This window comes from Sinocyclocheilus rhinocerous, unplaced genomic scaffold (genome assembly GCF_001515625.1).
Source record: "Sinocyclocheilus rhinocerous isolate Xijiao unplaced genomic scaffold, SAMN03320098_v1.1 scaffold153, whole genome shotgun sequence".
Taxonomy (NCBI): Eukaryota; Metazoa; Chordata; class Actinopteri; order Cypriniformes; family Cyprinidae; genus Sinocyclocheilus; species Sinocyclocheilus rhinocerous.
Window position 1 is genome coordinate 1,564,957 of NW_015660878.1, and position 20,772 is coordinate 1,585,728.

Below are 20,772 nucleotides of genomic sequence, written 5' to 3' on the forward strand. Positions count from 1 at the left end.
TTAAATAAATGAATTAAAAATATAAATTACATTTATTTATTTAGCCCTTGGCAGAAACAAGCTTCCATAGTATTGGTATTCCATATAATTTAAAATTAAATATAAAACAAAGTCCTACACACTGCTATACTTTTGCACACTCCTTTCTTTATTGAGAAACCAACATTTTATTCTTATTAGTTTTTCCATTCATTTTCATTATTTTATTCTAGCATTTTCAGAAAATAAATAAATATAGAAATAAAATAATGACAAAACTGGTCTACAAACAAAATCACCCGTAGCTCTCAAATATCATATGCACTTGTGCATATTTAATTATGGAGTGTCAACACACACCACACCAGGCCTGACGTCAGTGACAAGACATGCGCGAACCAATAACACTGCATGTCATTGACATCAAACCTGATGCGACAAGTCTTGACTCACCATATTTTTAGGGCAAAGAGCACTGGGACTGTGTAAGTCTGGCAAGAGAAGGGAGGTAGTGAGATTGACTGCACTCTTGAGGCTCCCCAAAGTGAAGTGGCTCGCTTAAGGGCACTTACACACTCCATACTTGACATGTTTGATTGAAAATGTAAAATTAGAGGCAGAGCTTTGATTCATATCAATCAAATAGTTATTGCATATCCAGAATTCCCATCCTATGACTCAAAGTGCAATTAGTTTAATGCATTAACTGGAATGTTGACAGGTTAATGCTACACAGCTGAGTCTCTTCAGCCGACAGTCTCGTCTGTCCTGTCCATCAGTACCTTGTTACTGTGTGTTTGCACTGAGACGTTCACTTTACCGCTTTAGAGTACAGAAACATCACTTTTCTGACACCTTGACAGAACCGGCTCCGCAGCTCTCGACAGCAGACGGCCTGGGCCCCTGACCTAATTCACAGGGCTGCCCCTAACACACATACACAATGACAGGAGAAACCCCTTTCTACCATACATTTTAATCTCAGGGGCTTATCTCCCTATTCATCTTAAGTCCGCACACACACTGACACACATATATATGCACACCTCCCACAATTGGAAATGTATAGTCAGCTTGTAGATCGTTTTCTCTCCCTATCTCTCTTTCCTCTCTCCACCTGCTCTTCACAGACAAGGGCCCCTAACAGCGCTTTAGGCCTTTATGTATCCCACAGACAACTGAAACACTAATCCTATTTACAGTGGGGCATAAAGGTAAGACTATACACATGATGGGAGCGAGCGGAAGAGCAGATTAACTCGGCAGAGCTCACATCTGACTGAGAAAGAGGGGTCAGTCTATCCCCAACTGCCATTTTGGGATTCATGAACGCAGATGTCTGTGGCTTAGTGACGTATAAGATTGATCATGATAAAGGAAAGTATATAGTTTAAAGCATGTGCCAAGATTTTATAAATGTTTAAAAAAACATTTTTATTCATGTTGATTTTTCTATGGTTTTGAAAAGGTTTTATACCATTTTCAAAAAAAAAAAAAAAACTGTTTAAAAAGCTGTTTAATGACTCAAAATGTGTCATTAAACAAGAAAAAGAAAAACAAGAATAATACTTTTTTACACTTTAAATAGGTCTATACACATTTTTTTGTATTAAATATATACAATTTTATTAAGCAAAATCTTTTTTTTTTTTAATCATTCATTATTAATTCTTAAATAAGTCACACCACATGACATTTACAACCTGAACTGACCTTCACCGGTCAAAGTATTTTATTTTATTTTATTTTATTTTATTTTATTTATTTTTTTTAGTAAATTTTTTTAACATTTTATGTTCTGTTTTTTTAATGTTAATGGCATCACATGACTTTGGTTTGGCAGACAAAAGTTTTTAAAGCAGTAAAAAGTTAATATATAAGAACAAAAGAAAAAAAAATAAAGAAAAAAATAAATTTCAAGCTAAATTACATAGCGGTTGAATGATGCTTTTTTTTCTTTGTGGTGATATCAGGATAATTGTATCACCCTGACTTTTTTTTTTTTTTTTGCTCAATTTCAATTAGAATGAATTTTAATTCAAAATTTAAAAACACATTTAAAGAAAAGGTGTATGCAAGTCACTGTATGCATGAATTAGATTTTCTTTTATTAATATTTTTAAAAAAGTATTAAAAAAAAAGAATGCTGCATCATTGACCATTTTTTTTAGCAGAACAGTGTCAAACTCAACATCAGGACAGATCAAATCTCAGGTAATTTGTTTTCTACATGCTCCAGGGTCAGGAGTTGCTTTCCGAACTGACGTGCCATTGATTTCTTTGTCCTAGTTGCTTCAAAGATGGTGTAAGATAGCTTCAAAGTCAATGAACTATACATATCTTTCACACTGAAGTCTTAATCAATCTAGCTAAGAATCTGAACCCTGCCAAAAGTAGCAAGCGATTTAATTACATTCAGGGTGTTAGAATTTCAGAAACCGATCTACTCAAATTGCCATGACATCTCATGTAGCACATGAGTTATCCGTTGTATGCGTGATGATTCAGGGTAAATCACTCCTTCACGCTGTAGCCGAATCGATAGTCTGAAGTTTGGGTTGTGACCCATTAATCCATTTTGTAGCATGTGAGAGGGTCAGTAGGCTTATAGACTTTTCAGATGACTCCTGTCTGTGTAAAGCTAAACCCAATGGATTCTTTTCATTTCTTCCCTGCATATTCAGCCCCTGGCAAGAATGCGTGGCAAGAAGTCATTAATGTTTCATTAAGGGGTAGGAGGGGGTGTTAACTCGTAAGTCAGACCAGCGCTAGTTATGCACCCTGGTTTCTGTGTACCCCACATACTTAAACTCTGCCCTTTGACCAAAACAAAGAGCCTGTTGATGTGCAGAGAAGAGGGTCTCTTGTTACTCTGGGTGAAACACATTGCCCTATACATGAAGCCTGAGTCAGCTAAAAAGGCCTACTTTCTATTACCAATACATTTTTATGGTGTTTGCATTTGTGTTTCACCAAAATTTTGTCAATCTGACTGCACCATAAGTCTGTTGGATTTGCTCATTTTATCATGCACCAGGTAAAAATCATCCGATCACCTCAAGAAGCCATACAATTTAAGATTATGTGTCTGTTGTATCCAGCACAGGATGAGTTGTGCACCTAAGTGTAATATTTATGTTTGAGAGTCTTGAAAAACGCACACACATGGACTCAACTGCTCTGCCATTTGTTATTTTTGTCAGGCCTGTGATGGAAAGTCAGCGTATTCTTGTTCCTCCTTAATCCCTTTGAGGAGTCTTGTTGCTTCAGTTCATCCCTACCGAGTTCACTTCCAATCTAACATTAATTAGATTCTTGGTGCAGGATCCAGACTTACTCTCAAAACAGGTCAAGCACACTTAAGTACTTCACCGCCTGGTCTGCCCATCACATAAAGTCAATCTGGTCCCTTCTATGCCCTATTAGTGAGGCTTTAATTAGCGTTGTTCTTTGGATGTAATTGACAGGATGGAAGTTTGCTGCACATACTGAAGTCAGCTGCTCTTTTGAGGTCCGGATACAGATGATTTCAGGGGCTTAATGTCAAGGACTAAAAACCGAGCCAAGGGTTTGCAAGCTTTCCTCAATTAGGTCAGATTATGCTTGTTGGAAATGGACAGTCTGTTTAACAGAAGGGAACTTTCATAACTAGAGCAGTGTGCTGTTTTTTTTTTTTTTGGTTTTACTGTTAAATATTAGAAAAATTGCAACATGGATTCAGAAAGTCTGCGACCAGAGTAGCATATTAAAATTATTTCTGAAGGAACATGTGACAACTAGCCAAAATTAAGTTTAATTCACAGAAATTTTGACTACCATTCAAAAGTTTGAGATTAGCAAGATTTTTTTTTAAAGAAATTAATACTTTATTCAGCAGAGATGTATTAAAAATGAGCAAAAGTTATTATATAAATGTTACAAAATATTTTCATTAAAATAAATGCTGTACTTTTCAACTTTCTATTTATCAAAGAATATTGAAAAAAGTTTGTTTTATTTTAAAATATAGTAAATATTTTAAATGTGTAATATTACTGTTTTACTGTATTTTGATCAAATAAATATCAACATTTTTGACATGGTCTTAGATGTTTTGCAGCTGTTATAAAAATGATGCTTTTTGAGAAAACTGCATGTTTAAACAATCAACGTCATTAGAGTTGCAGAAGTCAGTGTGCAGGACCAGGCTTGTGAGTTGTGTGTTTTTCTATGTTTCTTTAGTTCCAGTTGAGTACAACTGAACTGCTGTGGAGTTTTCCATATAATGAGTGCAAATTGAGTTTTCATTTCCAGTGAACTCAGAGGCCAAGTGCTGCTGGAGATGTTGTTTCAGAGTTGAGGGGACTCATGGTCACACATTGTTTCCAGTCTTTCATTGGTAGTTTGGAATTTTGACAAGTGCGGATTTTCACCTGATTTATGTTCTTTGTTGTTATTGGTACTGCTAAATTTCTTTACAGTTCATCATGCTGTTGACTAAAACCACAGCATCAACTTTGGCTGTTAATGCCAGATCTCTCATTAACATCTTTATGTCTCTTGACACTCTTTAAACCAATATTAACCCAATGCATTTCAGTTCAGTACTTATGAAACTGGCTAAACAAACAAAACCTAGGGTGAGACTATCACTGATAGTTGGAAGAGAAACCGGAACTGTGCGAGATCATTGATTGGAATGTAAAACAAATTGTGGGTGGTTGTGGCCAGGACCAAGCAAATATCTAAATTGTTTCCTGCTTGGCCTTGGGTGGTAGAATAGCGTGGTTGGTTAGGATGGGGGTAGGGCAGGGTCTCATCTTCTGGGTTGATGTTTACTGAGGAATACTGAGAAACAAACAGGGACAAGGAAGGAAAAAATGAAAGAAGACACCATACCACCTCGAGGATGGTCTCAAAAACATCTACCCTGACTGCTTGTGCATTTGATGACGTGCTTCTCTAAATTTTTCGGACAGTTGTTTTCTTTTAAAACCACTAAATGGCAAGTTAAATACCTTTGTTTTGCCACAATAAATTTATCATATTTCTGGAAATAGCTGCTAATCTGCAGCATGTGTAGGTTAGTCTTGATTTTCTCGTTTTGGACGCTGAGGCCAAAGGCTTCTTGGAGTGAAGGTTGTTTTCCCATCTTGGCAGGGAGGAAGTGAAGGGCGTCACAGAGCTCCAGGTTGTCCTGTGGAATGTCACAGACGTATAAAAGAGCCAAGGGCGAAGCTGAGGCCAGTGAGTCGGGATAGGAAGGAGGGAAAGGGGGAATGCAAATGCGGAGAGGGAAATGTAGAGAAACTGAGATGTTGAACATCAAACTAAGATTTTCTTAGCATTTATGAGGACTGAACGACTTCAAGTAGCCTTGTTTTGTTTTGCTGTTTGTTCTGTTTTTGTTTTGTTTTATGTTCTTTTGTTTTGTTTTGTTGTTTTGCATTTTGTTTACTTGTGTTGTTTTGTTTTCTTTTTAATTGTTTTTGTTTTCTTTTATTTCTTTTCTTTGTTTTCTTTTGTTTCATGTTTTTTTTTATTTGTTCGTTTGATCTGCAGATACTCTGATCAAACACAGCAAGGTCCCATGAAAGACAAGCCAAATCTGCATTGTCATTGGCGCTTTTTGTTGTGTTATTAAATGAGTGAACTTTAGTGCTTCAGAATTTCTTTATATACAATTTAGATAAAAATTAATTATTTTAATATACTAGTAAATTTAGAAAGAAAAAAAAATGTGACTGTCATCAGACCACGCAAAGCACACTTCAATTATGTGAAGCCTCTGCAAGTACTCTGAGCTAAAATGAACCGAAGGCTGTGACCAAAATCCAAAGCAGATTTTGGGAGGAATAGCACTCCTCTCCCCTGACAAACATCTTCTCTCATGTTTCTGAGATAAGCCGGCCTGTGAGACCGTGAGCGCCTCTAATAGGCTGTCTGCACCAGGCTGAGGTGAAGATCAGGAGGAAGTCTAGCTCTCCCCATTCAGTCTCTCTGGGTTTGAGTTTCTGCCCCTCTCCTGATCCCTCTCTGACCCAGTGGTCACAGGACACTCTTAGGGGAGGGCTTTGCTTTTGGTGTGAAAGCTGGCAGCCGTGAAACCCTGAACCTCTATCCTCCTCCCCTACCTGTGACCACCCACAACCAGAGGATCTACAAAAGAAAAAGTTCATTGACGTTCATATGGTGTTTTATTTCTTGCTTTCTTGCTTATTGCTTTTTTTCTTGCTTTCATTTAGCCAAGTTAGCTGCTTTTATTCCTCATGTATTACTCATTGTGCTATTATAGGCAATTTGATTGGTTAAAAGTATAATTGTTTAATTAGACTGTTTGGAGTTTGTTCGTTTCTTTGCTCTCTCTGGACTAAGTTCACCTCTCTAGAGGAGTCATGGCTCATTTGAGGTCAATTGCATTTGCAGCGCCATATGATATGTGTTGCTTTTTGGGTTAATTAACCCCTAAGATATCTTGTTTGTAATTGCAGATATATTTTACATAACAAAGCATTATTTAACTACTTTTCAGGTTTGTACATTCTGCAAAACATTTTTATAAATTTAATTTTTTAACTCTTAAGGATTGTGTAACGGCAGAGTCCACATTTATGCACACATGCCTAAGCCTGATGTTGAATCCTGTGTTTTATAGTTCAGTCAGTTAAAACAAGTGCATTACAGGGTTTAATCATAGATCCGTATAGTAAGATGAATTGTCATTGTCTGTGAACCCAATAATGCAAGCCTGGGGCAATGAACACCCATTTCAAAGTAATCAGGGTTATACAAATAGTTAAGCCTCAAATGACAGGCAAAGGAAAACAGACTCTTAAAAAATGAAGCAATGATGCATGAAGTTGATTTTTTTTTCTACCAGTTCTAACCATATCTGAAATGAATCTTTAGTCCATCAGTTGGTTTTCTAGGGTAATTAATTACTCTCAGCTTTGGAGTGTCAAGGCTGGCAATACAGATAGTTTTGTCCATGTAGTTAAAAGGCAGTTCCTGGAGAGACATCTGTTGAGCATGTGCCAGACAGCCTCTGTCCTCACCTCTAAGAGAAACTTTGAGAAATGGCTGCTCAGGGAAAACACTCTACATGGGGCCTTGCTGAAACCAGCTCTATTGCTATGTCCCTGAAGCAGATCCAGTCACAGGATTCTGTCTCTCTCACTCTGTTTTGGTCTATCCCTCATTGTAACTGTGTGATAACCATTCCTTAATTTTTCTCACTCACTACCATTCTGTGGAATTTTGGTGCTTTATCTTTTCTCCTCTTCTTCTTTTCCCACACATCTGTCATTCTTTTGTTACTTCTTACTTATTACATTTTTCTCTCACACACACACACACACACACACTCAAACCAGTCAAAAGTGTTTAATATTATCCATTCTGTAAACTCAGACCAAAACCTTTTAACATCACTTTTGGGCTTCCCATACACACTAAATCATTTACACAACCTCTCTCTTTTTCTTTCTTTGTTCTCTTCTGTCTGGCCCTCTTTCCATTTATTTTCACTTTTCAGTTCGTTCTCTATCCTCCATTCCAAATAGCGTGCACAGTTCTCTGTAGAAGTTGATCTTTATCTATATGCATCAAATCTGTTCAGACGTGCACTTATCCTTGTCTGTCTTTCTGTGTCATCTCCCTCTCTGATTTGTTCCCTGCCACACACACACACAAACAAGAAATGACACTGAACAAACCTGTAGGAACTCAAGTGCATGCTCAGCACTGTAACTGTTGACTGAAGTGTAGCCAGGCCAGAGGCGTTTAGAAACAGACAGTAGTGTGACAGTCAGCACTGAGAGTCACTGTTCTAAATATGATCCTTGAGCAGAACACCTGTGCTGTTCTTACACACAAACAAATAAAACCTATTCCTGATTACAGAATAATTCAGTACAGAAGAAAATATCTGCTTTAACGTGTTGTGCTTACATAATTTAATCATACATTTCAAAATCCAAATATCTTCAAAAGTCCAAATATTCCTTGATAAGGTAAGCTTGGTTAAAAACATTGTGAATGTTGGCATCACGTAAGGCAATAAACAACATGACACCAAACAATAGAAACTAGGGCTCTCCTCGACTAAAAATTTGTCTGGTCGACTAGTAGTCATTCATTTGAAGAATTCATCGACTAATTGCATATTTATTAATTGCCTACATAGCCTAATAAACATTTAAGTGAACGCATAAAGCTTGCCACAACACCGGCAGAAGTAATGATTATGAATGTGTCAGGGAAAAACAGTAAGGAGGCTGCATTAACATTTTAATAATTCATTGATAAACTAGTGCTTTCTTTGTTTTCGGTTTAAGAGATGAACTCGGCAACATTAACTCGTCATCTCCGCAGTAGTGGACGCGCCTGTATATATGTTTCATACGGATTACATAATCAGAATATTTGTTTTCCATTTGAATTGGTTTATTTGAAAGTAGACATTTCACTCTCTATAGGTATATTTTTTATGTCTGAAAGGCAAGCCTGCACAGTTTTGGAGTTTCGCGCTCAAGTTCACAGCGACTGAGACGGCAGAAATCGCATCCTGTTTGCTTTCATTATTTTACAAAAGCGCAATGTTTTGTTGTTATTGTGAGTGCACACAAATAAACGTAGGGTCTTTACAGACACGAAAGATGTATTACTCTTATCTGTATGACCAAAAATGATGGAGTATTTTAAGAGCAAGTGACCGCACCGGCGCCTCCATCTGTCCTGCAGTGAGCACGCTTCTATTCAGCTTCCACACTCCACACAAACACTTGAATAGCGCACATTTCTATAGGTTAACATTAGATTGAGCAGCCATGTATAGTTGCTGCTACTAACATATTTCAGATGATAAGCCATATTTGAGGTTGATGAATTATATAGGTGAGCATTTGGATGCCCTACCCGATGTATTACCACGTATACCAGCCTTTAACGATCTGCATGACTTTGCCAGTGTGGATTTTTATTTAATTTTTTTCCTGCGACAAAGCGACTAATACAATTTTGGTCGACCAAGCCTCTTCTGGTTGACTAACAGTTAGTCGACTATTAGGGGGCAGCCCTAATTGAAACTAAACAAAACACTAGACAAAACTAAACACTAAACAAAAGAAACTAAACAAAACGAAATGAAGCACCACACAAACACTAACTAAACAAGCCACAAAACTAAATAAAACACTTAACAAACACAAAAAAAATAAATAAACAACTAAGCATAACTAAACAAAACACTAAACAAAATGCTAAGCAAAACAAAACAAACAAAATACTAAAAACTAAATGAAATAGAAAACTAAGCTAAACGAAACACTAGACAAAACTAAGCGAAACACTAGACAAAACTTAAACTGAACATTTAACAAAACACTAGACAAAACTAAACAAACCACTAGACAAAACTAAGCAAACCACTAAACAAAACAAACAAAACACTAGACAAAACTAAACAAATCTTTAATCAAAACTAAACAAAAGACTAAAAAAAAAACAAAGAACACACAAGACAAAACTATAGGAAACACTAGACAAAGCACTAGACAAAACTAAACAAACACTAGACAAAAGACACTAAACGAAACACAAAAACTAAACACTAGACAAAATTAAACAAACCACTAAACAAACCGTTCATTTAGTTTTGTCTAGTGTTTTGACAAACCTAAATGAAACACTAAACAAAACCAAACAAAACACTAGATAAAACCAAACAAAACACTAGACAAAACAAAACAAAAAACACTAGACAAAACCAAACAAAACACTAGACAAAACTAAACAAAACCAAACAAAACACCAAACAAAACACTAGACAAAACCAAACAAAACACTAGACAAAACTAAACAAAACACTAGACAAAACTAAACGAAACGCTAGACAAAACTAGATGACCCACTAAACAAAACACTGGACAAAACAAAACGAATCACTAATCAAAACTAAATGAAATACTAAAAAAACAAAAACAACTAGACAAAACTAAGGGAAACACTAGACAAAGCACCAGACAAAACTAAATGAAACTCTAGACATAACATAAACAAAACTAAATGAAACACTAAACAAATCACTAAACAAACACCAGACAAAAGGCAACTGAATAACTCAATTATATTTCCTATCTTAACTCATCGCAAAAGTGTCACAGACATCGTTAGACTTAGGATATTTTTCCCCAGTGGAACATTTTACTTTAGCAGAGTATAGCTGTGCAAAACGTAATGGCATTATGATAAATGGGTGTATGTGTATCTAAAAGTGTTAGCGCTTAAAATGAGGTGCCCTTTCTAAGTGCTCAGATAGAATGTTGTCTGTGTGAGTGTTGGTGTGTGTGAGAGTGTTTTGTTCCCAAAGGACTGTTCACCAGTCTCTCTCTCTCGTTCTCTCCATACTGCACCTGTCCTTGCCATCAGGATCTCTAATTAATCACAGAGGACCTTCTCCCCACTTTCTCCAACCAAGTATACTTTCTCATTGCCATATTTGGCCTGACAGATGGCTTCCTAGTGCCTACTTACAAACACACAAGTAGATTCTCAACTGAACACAGCACTATGAATATCTATAGCATCTTTCCTGCTTATATCAATCATATTCTTTAGACAAGGCACTTTGGTCATATTCAATAGTCTGATCTCACAGATTAAGTGGAAACAAACCACACTGCAATGACAGTTACTTTAAACAGAGAAAATGCCAGAGGCACATCTGAGCTTAAAAGCTTTGGCTTTTAAACTCCGTTAACCAGTTTGGAAGTGGCTTGTCACCTCAGGGCTGAGGTAGGCAGCTTTTCAGTTTCCACTAGCACAGTGGATATCCACAACCGAGCACGGCATCTCTCACCATTCCCACAACTATGTAAACACAGACCCGTGCCAGCGAAAACAGCTGAACGTGTGTAGAATATAATCTCTTCTCCTTCATAGCGATTCGCTCGGCTCGCAAACTATCCCGTAGGATAAGGTACACACTGTAAAACCATTATACACTTCTTAAATTCCAGTTGTACTCCTCACTCTCAGCGTCCTTTATTTTTGTGATTACATTTACGTTTAGTCTTTTTGCAGATGCTTTTATCCAAAGCGACTAACAATTGAGGAATACATAAAGCGATTCTTCTTAAAGACACAGGAAGTGCTTGTAATACCAAATTTTAGGCATTGTTCAAATAAGTACAAGCTAGAGATTAGGGTTCTATGAGGAAAAAAACTGCAAATCTTTTAAGTTTTTGTACCTCAGATTAAATAACTTTTTCCGGATAATCAGTCACCAAATGTAAAGAAGTTCAGGAGTCTAATTTTGAGATGTGACAGTAACTACTGAAATGTGAAATGTTTATAGCAAATTGGCATCATGAAATTAGATGCGACTCATTTCTTGAGTTGCTTTTCATTAATATTAATTTTGACATAACATTGTTTTTGGAAAAGTGTGCCTTTGTCTGTGATTACATTTAGTACTGTAAGAATTTACAATGGTCATAAGAAACACTGTGTAATTTGCTCCAGAACTTTACTACATGTTGTCTGGGAATCTTCCTTCTGTAATTCATAGATATTGATCCATTAGCAACCTCAGTGTGGATGCCAAGCTGTACAAAATACCAGATGCAGCTGGACTGAAGCCCCTGAGCCATAATTTCCTTCCTTTCCTGATGAAGAAAAATAATCAACAAACAACTGACCAAATAACACAGTGGAAAATGATTTCCAGCTCCCAAGGGGTTCAGATGTTGATTATGTTTAGTATTGTTTAATGTAAAAAAATGACCAGGGGTGTCATGCCTTATTTTTATTTTATTTTATTTTAGTGTAGTGTTGTGTTCTTGGCATACAGTTTTTATTTAGCAATGACCAGAGCTAAAATCCAGATCTAATTGTAGTACTACTTTATTGTAGTATATAATATATAATAATATATTATAATGTTATAAAGTGTATATTATAGTTTGTTTTAATTGTATTTAATTTGTATTTAATTGCTGCCGAACTTGACAGACCGTAATCATCATACATTTCACTGAAAAGAATTTTGTTCTCACAGGAATATTTTAAGAAATATTTTATATTTATATTTTATTTTTGAGAAATATTTTATCTACAAAAATCATGCTAATTTATTATTAAAAATAATATCAAAGAAAAGAATTCTGTTCAACATCTAAGGGGGAATGTTCCCAATTAAAATGACATGCAGTGACTCAAAGTGAAATTCGCTATGATCTCATTTTGTGTACTGTGTTGACCTGTATCTGACCTGCTCTGGGTTCTTCTGATCAAGCTTAAAGTGTCAGACTTGACTCTGGGCATGTCTTGTGTCTGATTTAGCAGTGACACAAAATGTCATTTCATGTTGGCTTGATTTAAAGACTCAACCGCTTCTTCTGAGCTCATCTGGTTTGGATTGATGAGCTAGATGATTTATTCAAGGTTTTGCAGCAGTTCTTTCAAAATGACGTGTGGGGTTAATAATACACCGTTTGGGAGCTCTGAGGATAGAGTGGTATGTAGCTTTGTCATATGTTCTCTCCGTAGTGGAGATAAACATTTTGACACCTACCCTCTGCTATCCAGGACACCACGTTCTCTCATTCCACAGTCTCTGACTGCACGTGTCCTCACAAATCATCTGTCACGATACCCCTGTGAAATAAATCCCGCCAGTCTGGGTCACGCCAAATGGACTAGCAGCCATGAGAATAGGTGAGACCTCTGGCGCCTTTCAGATTCACTTCATGCTGGCACTCGATCTGAAATGGCGTCATCAACACACCTGATGTGTGACATTTGGATGTAAAGAATGGACTGTTGTCTTGCGTGTTTTGAAAACACACTTTAACGTCCAAATATCAAACACTGCTTTTGATGCAATCGTCGTTGATAAGAATGATAAGAATATGAATACTTAAGAAAGCACCAAATCAGCATATTAGAATGATGACAATGAAGACTGGAGTAAAGGCTGCCGAAAATTCAGCTTTGCTATCACAGGAATGAATTACATTTTAAAATATATTCAAATAGAAAACAGTTGTTTTAAATTGGAATGAGATTTCACAATATTGCAGTTTTTACTCTTGTTTCTGTATTTCTGATTCAATAAAAGCAGCCTTGGTGAGCAAAAAAAAAACAAATGTGTGTGTTTGTATGTATGTCTATATATGTGTGTGTGTGTGTGTATATCCCTTATGACTTGTTTAAAATTTTCATGTAAAAATGCATACCAGGGCTGCATTTATTCGATCAAAAATACAGTAAATATGTTATGAAATATTATTAAAAAATTTTATTTCAATATATTTAAAAAATATATTCCTGTGATGGTAAAGCTGAATTTTTTTTTAGCAGACATTACTTTAGTCTTCAGTGTCACATGATCCTTCAGAAATCATTCTAATATGCTGATTTTGTGCTAAAGAATCATTTTATTATTATTAATAATGTTTCAAACAGTTTGCTGCTTAATATTTTTATAAACCATAAACCATGTTTCATTTTTTCAGGCTTCTTTGATGAATGGAAATTCAAAAGTACAGCAATTATTTGAAATAGAATTTTTTTGTAACATTGTAAATACCTTTGCTGTCACTTTTGATCAGTTTTTAATACATCCTTGCTGAATAAAAGTATTTTTATTATGTATAAAAATATTTGTATTTATTTTTATTTTATTTTAAAATGATGAAGAATATAAGACTGAGCTACTTTGCACTGTCGCAGCATTAGGTGTTTTTATTATAAACAATATAGTTTTGTTTTGCAACATTCTTGCCAGAATGAGATGTGTTTGCTTTATTTGATGCAGACATGATCCTACACACACTAACGTCACCAGTTTCTGGCTTGAGACCAGTTGGTTTTAGGCACCCTTGGTGGAAAAAGGGCGTCTGTGGCCTGGATCAGTTTAAATCTAATCTACTTCTACAAGTCTCAGCTGTGAGCAAGAAAAATGGCCCAGGGGAGAGAGAGAAAACCCTTGAGGGTTTGTTAGAGGCCACATGTTATATGAGTGGATAAATGGAGTGGATGTGTTTCTAATTCATGAGTCAAACATCAGTCTGCTGAATAATGCATTTAGATATGCTATAAGAACGGGAAAAAAGTAAGAGAAAAGCAACAACAAAAGAGACCCGCAAAGATGTTTATCGGTCGTCAACATGCTCTGCATTGCCTAGCCTGATGAATACTACATAAACATCCTCTTATCATATGAACAGAAGAGCCCTTATTTTCAGTACTTACAGAGTCATTGTTTACTTAGACTTAATGACTACTGTCATGTCCAACACACCCCTCCATTATTTGAATTACAAACTAGATGCCCTTGAAGCAAAGAGATACACATTCCACAGAGAATAATATACCCATAAGTAACCACAAAAATTTTTGCCGTGGGCTCATGGACTCTCCTGATGTTGCAATGCATTATGGGGGCTTCAAGAGCAGAACAAATATGCTTCCTAATTCTTAAGTTAGAACTACAATGTGTTTTTCACATTAATTATATATGTATATTTCCTCATCTCTTCTTGGCAAAGTGGAGACCGTCAATGGAGCCAAGAGAGGACCTGGGTGAGGGGGAATTGGATTTTGCAGTGCTGGGCCCTCATGGTTTTTGATGCCAAGAAAAGCAACCCAGCTGAATAAATGTGAGAGAGGGTTTTAAACAAAGCATAAACAGATCTCAGGACCTCCAGACTGCTCCTAGCAGTTTGAAATGAAAGTCTTTATCATATAACAGCACTGTATGTGTTTTCCTGCACTTAGCTTGACAGTTAAGGAATATACCATAAATCACTTGTTACTTATTACTGAAATTAATATGGTTTTGACAAGACTCCGAGTGCTAAAAACGCTTGTGCTGGATGTTGAGAAGGGAGTGGCAAATATAAAATCAATAAAGATAAAGATGTTATTTGTCGTCTTATGGGAGAGAAGCTAACATTGTGTGCCATCAGCCATCTTGTTTCAGATTTCCATACCCACCTAACAGTGAATAAAAAGCCTTATTTGTCTTTTTCAACAATTTGTGATTTGTAAATACAGTTATAAACAGTGATTTTGTAGAAATAAAAAAACATAAGTGTTTTAATAAGAAAAGTGCATTAAATTGATCAAAAGTGCCAAGAAAGACATTTGTGTTAAGGACTTTCTATTCATCAAAAATTCTGAAAAAAAAGTGTCACGCAAAAGCAACACAACGGTTTTCAATATTGAAAACAATATACTATATATATATATATATACAGTGGGTACGGAAAGTATTCAACCCAGGACCACAAAACCAGCCATAAGGGTAAATTTTTTCGAAATTGAGATTCATACATCATCTGAAAGCTGAATAAATAAGCTTTCCATTGATGTATGGTTTGTTAGGACAATATTTGACTGAGATACAACTATTTTAAAAATCTGGAATCTGAGGGTGCAAAAAAAATCGAAATACTGAGAAAATCGCCTTTAAAGTTGTCCAAATTAAGTTCTTAGCAATGCATATTACTAATCAAAAATTAAGTTTTAATATTTACAGTTGGAAAATTACAAAATATCTTCATGGAACATGACCTTTACTTAATATCCTAATGATTTTTGGCATTAAAAAAAACGATAATTTTGACCCATACAATGTATTTTTGGCTATTGCTATGCTACTTAAGACTGGTTTTGTGGTCCAGGGTCACGTATATAATATTTATAAACAATATTGTTTTGTATTATATTTTTGGATACAATGTAGAGGGTCAAGACGTCATTTTGTGTATCCAAAGAGAATGAACATTTTAAGGCTTTAATGCGTTTAATTATTTCAAATTAATTTGAGTTTTGAAAGCAAGGTTGATGGTGTAAGATATGTTCACTCAATATTTCATGACAGATTAATCATACAACAAAACAATTGGTGCATGTGTATTGGTTAGGATTGGCTCTTGATAGGAACGAACACTTTCACCGTCTCATTTGACTGTTTTCTGGAAATCTCCAACAGTGTGTTTACATGCTTCTTTTTTCTCTCAGCAGGAACATGCCCCCAAAGCTGCAAGGTTCCCCACGGAGACAACCTTTACGCTGCTGAAGTCAGAGGTCGTCCGTCCCAGAGGGGAACAGTGGCGACACCCCAGTGCCTGAGGAGACAGAGGCGTTCAGTAGACTAATGGGGTCTGACTTCATCATTAAGAAGGTGGACAAATCATTATATACACCCACACATTCATTAGAGAGACACAAATCTGCAGGTCTGCTTACAAGAATGAATTTCAGATACACGTTTATTTAAAAGATCATTGGTTTTGTTCATTCATTATCGTTTTCACATTAATGGGTTAAAGTTTTACATTTCTAAATAAAGTGCATTCAAATTTTCCAAAGAGAGCCACTGTTCCCCCTAGAGTCACCCCATCACCCTAAACTTGTCCCTTTAGTGTGAGCAATTGGATTAGGCTGTTTGGTTCGTGTAGTGTCAGAGGCTAAATGGATGGCCGGGCACCATGATGGATGAACATTGCCAACAAGGCGCCTTTCCATCTGACAGACCAACATACATCATATATTAGCCTCATTTTTGGCCGCTTAGTGGTCACATCATGGCCAAATAACCAAATGTGTGACCACAGGGACGGCAGTATCACAAGTCTGCATCTTTAACCCTTTACTGGAGCTCTTCAGCTTAAACCATTTAAAATAATTTCATTTAAGACTTTAATCACATTTCACATGTAGGAAACACCAGTTGTTTTATCCATGCGTGTAATGTAAGTTAGAAAAGAGTCGTAAGCACATGAAAGTTTTGATTTAACACATAGAAAGATGTTCCATTGTGAATTATTTCTGATGAATGATTAGAATGTCTTTGGGAAAAGAAAAAAAAAACATCTGGCTAATGGATAAAAAGGCAAATGGGTAATGATTAAAAATCAGCTGGCAAATGTTTTTTAACATTTTTTTAAATTCACATTTAAAATGATCAATTAATATATTGTCTTATTGATACATTTGAAAACTATTAATTATATTTTAAATATAATTGCAGTTTAAAGTTGTGAAGAATAACCACTTTATGTATTACTTTATTGTTATATTTTTAAAGATTATAAAAAAATAAAATATATTCACAATGTATTAATGTGCTATTTATTGTTATGTTCTTTAATATTAGAAAAATGCACTTAAAACGTTTATTGGTGCTGTATTGCTTTATTGTTGTATTTTTAAACGTTATTTAAAACCATATTGGCACTTAAAAAGCTATATGTATTATTTTACTGTTACATCATTTGTTTTTTATATATTTGTATTAAAAATCATATATTAACATTTAATGTTTACATTCTCTAAGATGAAAAAAAAATTAAATTCATGTATTGTTTTTCATTTTTAAACAGATTTACACTTAAAAGATATTTAAATTACAGCTGTCTATTTATTTATCAGTTATTATTAAATTAAATATTTATCAGTGATTTATTTAATTATATTTTATTTTCAAATTAATTCATCATCCTCAATTTAGGGACATTCATCATTCTCAATTTAGAGTTTGACTCAATGATAATGAATGATTATGACTATGAATGATTCATTTGGTTCCTCTGAATTTATATGAATGCCCTGAATCTACAACTGAATTCAGTGGTCTAAACCTCCCTAAGCATCCCTCACTTTTATCGCATACATATTGCATTGTTCTTCTGTCCTCCATATGTAGGCACAGCCCCGGGGAAGATCCAGGCACCCCCTCCCTAGCCCTGGTTATTTGTTTACACTTTGGTTCATAATGCAGCCCTCAGGCCCCTATAAAAACACTGCGGCTATTACTAACGAACCATTGATTCACAAAAAGAGCTGGTGTCAACCTGTCCTTAACAGAACCCCGTGTGTCACCACTAACTGTGGTGAACTGTGTTCACCATCCTCTTTTACTTCTGTTTGTACATGTGTTTGGGATGGGGGTTGGATAGGTTATTTTCCCGCTGTGGGATCGACCTGTCAAATGAGAGGTTGAGTTTTTATCAGGCTTCACAAACAATACAATAACGGGAGTAGGGCATTATTAAACAATGGCTGCAATGAACCTCATTTGCTTGATTAATTACGTGCCAGGGCTCTAAAATAGGACACAGAGCTGTACTTAACCCCCCACTGCGATGTACAGCCAACGCAAATACGTTATATGCTCTTATAGGGGTCAGTTATTATAGAAAATTATCATTTATGATGCCAGAGGATTAAGTCGGCATTTAAAGTCCTATTTATTTACAGTGTATAATGCTATTTAATATATACAGGGAATTTGTCAAGGTTTTTTTTTTTAGGTCAACTTATTGGCTCACTTAAAATGTAATTTACTGGTGAGACAAGCCTGGGAAAGTTAAAGCAATAGTTGACCTAAAGATGAAAATTCTGTCATCATTTACTCACCCTCATGTTTTGTGAGTTTTTCTACAAAAGGAGAAATTTAAGGATTTTGTTTTTCTTCCATACATTAAAAGTGAATGGTGACCATGACTTTTCAAGACAGCATTTTCAATGACTTAAATTAAAACTATCATATTTCTTCAGAAAACTCGCAGATGTTATGGACTGTTTATGATGTTTTATGGTGCTTTGTTGTTTTTGAAGCTTGACAGCCCCTGGTCTCTATTTACTCTCAATGAATCGAAAAGATCAGTATGATCATTTTTTTAACTATCTCCTTTTGTTTTCCACATAAGAAATAAAGCCATACTGGTTTGGAATGACAAGAAGGTGAGTAAATGATGACAGAATGTTCTTTTTTTAATCTGAACTCTCTCTTAAATCATTATTAAACGTGTGGATGATTATTGTCAGTGAGTTTCGTGGCATTTAAGAGGTGATGTGTGGCTCAAACTCTCACCACAGAGCATCTGTGGCACTACAGATCAATACGGCAGTGAAACCACCGTGATGGGGCTTTATTGAACCTCTCCCACTTGCTGCATTGATTCACAGCTGGAGTTAGGTCAGACCCCCAGTATGGAGGGCTGAATGTTGTGTGTGCACGTGCCAATTAATGACTAACTGCAGGCTAACCAAATACCGCAAGCGCAACACAGGATACTAAAGTTACTGAACATGGAATAAAAACTCACACAAGAGGTTTTTAAATGGTCACCAGAGCCTTTACTTTCTATGGCACATGGGCCCACCCTTAATCATTCTAGGTTGGTTATCATGTTTCTTTTGGACTATATCCAAACTAAAGTGTTTCAATAGTCTAAATATTCTCTCCTTTTTAACTTGTCACTTTCTTAAAAAGCATGAAAGCACATTAGAAATAAAATTTTCATATTCAGTGGGGTCCAAATGTTTATTGAAACACTTATTGAAAATCTGTAATACTACATCTAATGTAAACCTATCAATATGCACATTAATTGCAATTAAATGCACCTTAAAATTTCTATTCAGAAATATATTTTCGGATCGAATTTCCAAATTAGAGTAGAAACAACTTAAAGACAGCGTATTTTATTTAACAGCAAAATTGAAAGCCGTTATTTTTAACATTTAATGGGCCTAAACCATTACAGAACATTCAAAAATTGCATCTTTTAATTTAACTTCATTTTAACTTAAAACAATGCCCACATAAACACATTATAATAAATGTCACATTTAGCTGTGCTTTTATATATATATATAAACTTTGCACTGTTTCCAAAATAGCAGCATTTGGTCTGTATATCATTCAGATTTTAAAGAGAGATTTGATTTTTGTGAACCTTCTGTGACTCTTCGTGCATGTGTTAGGGCACTTTACAGTATATCCCTGGGCAGACACCTGCAGTGCAGCCCACTCTTGTCAAGATCTGTAAGTCTGTGTTTTACAACATTGCATTTTTCATTTAGCCCCTGAGCTCTCGTTGCCCCTAAAATGAATCATGCACAACATTTCCAACCGAGACGTTATTTGTGAACAAAGGCCAGGCCTTCACCTTCAGGCATGTTTGATTCCGTGTGTTCGTGTTGTGGACATTCACTTTCTTCTCTATTCTTCTCTTTCAGGATTGTCTTTCACCGATGCCCCCTAGTTGTTTTGGGATATGGATCTCATGTGCACCTGTCTGAAGCCGACGCTATTTACCATTACAACAGATTTTGCCATTGGTGAGAAGCACACATGCTTCAACATCTTCTATATTTCAATCAACAAAAACAGATAACCAAAATGCCCCTGATTGAGTTAACAGTGTTTTCTCATTTAATTGGTTGAGGTTAATGCTTGGTAAATTTTGGATTGGAATATGTACTAAGCAGCTCATTTAAACACAAATACGTACGGCTGTATGTAAAGATAATTTGTTTCATAGGCTTTAATTGGGACGGCACATGAGATTGTGCCATTATTGTGCATTTTAATGGTAAAAATAAATTTACTAACTCATGTGGACACATCTTTATTGGTCTGACAGAAAGAATCATGTTTCATTGTTAACCATTTTGTCCTTTATAGACAAGTCCATCCAAGCCTAAAGGGGAACAACTGTTTCTAAGATGATTGACAGCATGTGCAGGAGAAATCTGAAATGAATGAGGTCCTTGTAAAGAAAAGGTTAGTATGAAATGGACGGATGAATGTGTTGATATGATCTGATGAATCCTGTAACCTTGCCATGTCTGTTTTCTGACACAACCTCTGCTGGAAAGGGTTAAGGAGACTCTTCCTTTGTTTTCTCTGACTGATTAATGGGCCAAGGCTGCTTGTGTTTGTAACACATGCATTTGGCTACTCGTGCCATAGTCTTCAAAGATGCTTCTGCATTTAGCAGGCTTGCGCAGGCT